Here is a 3,508-nt window from a genome sequence, read left to right on the forward strand (position 1 = left end):
ACCTGCAAATTTTTCTGTCCCTATATTTTGCCTAGTCAGAAAAACCCTTAATATCTTCTTTTTTTGTCTGAGGCAATTGGGGTTAAGTGATTTGCCCAGGGTTACATAGCTAGGAAGTGTTAAGTGTCTGAGGTCAGATTTGAACTCCATTGTGCCACCTAGCTGTCACCCTAAATATATATTTTTTAATTCTTTCAAATTCTACTTAGCACAAGCAATTTGAAACATATTATTCATTAAAAATCATTTCATATAGATATGTGGCAAAAGAAAGTATATACCCCAAACAAAACCAAACCTAAAAATAATAATATGGTGAGGAAGTATGCTTGAAACTCCATTCAGACTCCATCACTTTTTTCTTTAAATTGATAGCATTTAGCATGTCTTTTGAAATTGTCTTCAATCATTTCATTGCTGAGAAAAATTTAGACACTCACAGTTGATCCTTGTACATTGCTGCAATTACTCTGTATAATGTATTCCTGATTCTGCTCATTTTTATTTTCATCAGTTCTTGTAAGTTTTCTCAGGTTTTTCTGCAATCATCTATGTCATCATTTCTTCTATAGCACAATATGCAATTGTATTATATAACACAACTTTATCAATTATTCCTCAATTGAAATGTTTACAATCTATTAACAAGTTAACATGCAAATTTTCTTGGAGCCCTTACAAAAGAGTTGTTGAGTAACTCTTTTACATTTCACCCTCTCTGAGTATGACCTGATCAACACTAAGTGGTTTCTGCTACTTTCTCTGTATTTTAGCAAGTCTGTTGCTGCTTCTGTCACAGTTTCTATTAAAACTCTTCCAATATTCAAAGATGTACTTACTAGTTACCCTGTAAGGGATGGTGGTAGTGAAATGGAAAAACTTTTTGAGAGTTCATAAAGTCTCACATCAAAGGAAAGAAGAGAGTATCCTTCCATCAGTCCTAACTTGAGGGGCTAGGAATTATGACTTCCTTCATTTAAATTAAACTCACTTTTTACATACTGGAGAATTTGTTTTTATTTTTCCCCAAATACTTGATAGAGTATTAAAATTAATTATTCTTTAAATGTTTGGTAAAACTGACTTTTAAATCCATCTACTCAGAATTTTTCTTAGAGAACATATTTGTAATGTGTTCAATTTCTTTTTTGTAGATATGGTTATTTAAATATTATAGTTCCTCTTCTTTTAATCTGGGAAATTTTTATTTTTATGAATCTTCATCCATTTTATCCAAATTTTGGAGTTACTAAAATATAGTAAAAACTAAATTAAAATATAATTGGACAAAAAATTTAATAATTGCTTTAATTTCATCTTTAATGTTGCTGAGTTCATATTTTTTGCATTTCAAACTGGTAATTTGGTTTTATTTTTTATTTTTTAATCAAATGAAACTCATCTCTTTAAATCTTTCCCCTCCTAAAACCAATTCACTTTTATGTACTAGTTCAATAGTTTTCTTTCAAATGTACTAACCTCTCCTTTGGTGTTTAATGGGATTTTTAAAAAAATTCTTTTCTTTCCAGTTTTTTCCCCATGCCAATCCATTGATTTCCTCTTTTTTCATTTTACTGATGCAAATATTTAGAGATATAAAATTTTTCAAGTACTATATTGTAAAGGATTAGAACTCTGGAGAAGTATACTTGAAACAAGGGGTTAACTCAGAGATGATGAGATGATGGTTCTTTAATTCACATAGGTACTTACTACTTAGTATGATGATATAATGGTTCTCTAATTCACACATATTCAGTATGCTGTAATGATGTAATTGTACTAAGGTATATAAGGGCTAAGAAGGACTGGAAATGGGACATTCTATTTTTGACCATCCTCCTGGTGGCTGTCCTGACTAATGCATTCCTCCACTAGCATCAAGACTGGTCCAGAATAAAAACTGGAGACTCTATTTCTAAACATCTTGTGGTGTCTATCCTACTGGCTAGCCTGAACATTATATTATATATAGCCCATGTCTCATAAATTTCAGTAGGTTATCACTCTCTTTAAAGAAATCACTGGTTGTATGTATGATTTATTCTTTGACTCACCAATCATTTAGGATCAAATTATTTTCTTTCTAATCAATTTTAAAACATTTCCACAGACCTTTTTTGAATGTGATTTAATGCGTTATGATATAAAATGGATACATTTAATATTTTTTGTTTTTTGAGTATGTAGCTATTATGTCTCCATATATAATCAATTTTGTGATGATTCCATATACATATCGAAAGAGATATACTTTTTTCTATTTCCATTCAATTTTCTCCAAACATTCAATATATTTAACTTTTCTAAAAATTCTATGCATCTCCTTAACTTTTTTCTTGTTTATTTTAAGATTATATTTTTGTACTTCTTAGGAAGGAAGATTATGCTCCTGTGCAACTACCAAGACTTTGTTTTTGCTACCAAGACTGGCATTCCTCCTGGTCCTGGAACTATGAATTAGTCCCAGTTTTTTTGTAACTATAATTGATAATGCTCCCTGGGCTTGAAATTAAGATTACACTAGCACACAAGCATCTTTCCCCATGCTGGAAGTGTCATTAAACCCATGCTATCCTGCAATCTCATATCTTTTCTGCTTTTGGCTCTGAGATTGAGTGGGAATTCTTAAGGGGCAAGGTAACAATGTTCTGTACCCAGAACCAACAAAGAATGTTCTGTTCTCTTCTTCCAGCAATCAGTAGGCTGAAAACTCATAATGCTGCTATAGTCATGAATTGAGCTCTCTACAAGGCTTGCTGCTGGCATCTACTTTGGTGTTCTATCCTGATCACTTTACCTTGTGTTCTACCTTGATCACCAATCTGTTTGGTGTTCTACCTTGATCACTTTAATGAGAATGAACTTTCTTACAGACCACCTAAGTTGCCAAGAACTGGAAAATTGTTTGCCCAAAAGTTTATCGGTTTGTCCGATCTACAGATTGGTTTGAAGTGTTATTTTAGAATTGAAGTGTTATTTTAAGAGTTTAGAATTTGAGAGTCCTTAGCTGACTATTTTACCATCTTGGCTCTAATTCCCCTTGTTTTAATTAGTTATTGGGACATAATGACAGGGGACTTCTTCATGTGTAATATGTGCTTGTAAGCATTTTTTTCTGAATGATAGTCTTTGCCTGCCCAGCACACAAACATTCTTCTTTAGAGTTTATGGAAATTAGTGTCTTTTACTGTCATTTTGCTAGTTTAGGAGTCAAACTAAAAAACCCAATGATGAGTTTCGACAAATGATATTTACTAGACCATTTTCAGTCTTAGAATCTATAATGTAAACAGACAAATCACATGCCTCTCTACATCAAGGTATAGAATACATTCAGATATGTCTATTAACTTCAATCCATTTCAATGACCACCAAAATTTATTGCCATGAATTTTTCACCTTGTGAATCATACTGACAAAAAACAGAGTAGAATATCATTAATTTACTTTGTCATTTTTCTTGCATGAAGGTGTATCTGGTGGTTATTTTTTCAACTTTTGCAA

Source organism: Sminthopsis crassicaudata, chromosome 6, assembly GCF_048593235.1.
Source record: "Sminthopsis crassicaudata isolate SCR6 chromosome 6, ASM4859323v1, whole genome shotgun sequence".
NCBI classification, from domain to species: Eukaryota; Metazoa; Chordata; class Mammalia; order Dasyuromorphia; family Dasyuridae; genus Sminthopsis; species Sminthopsis crassicaudata.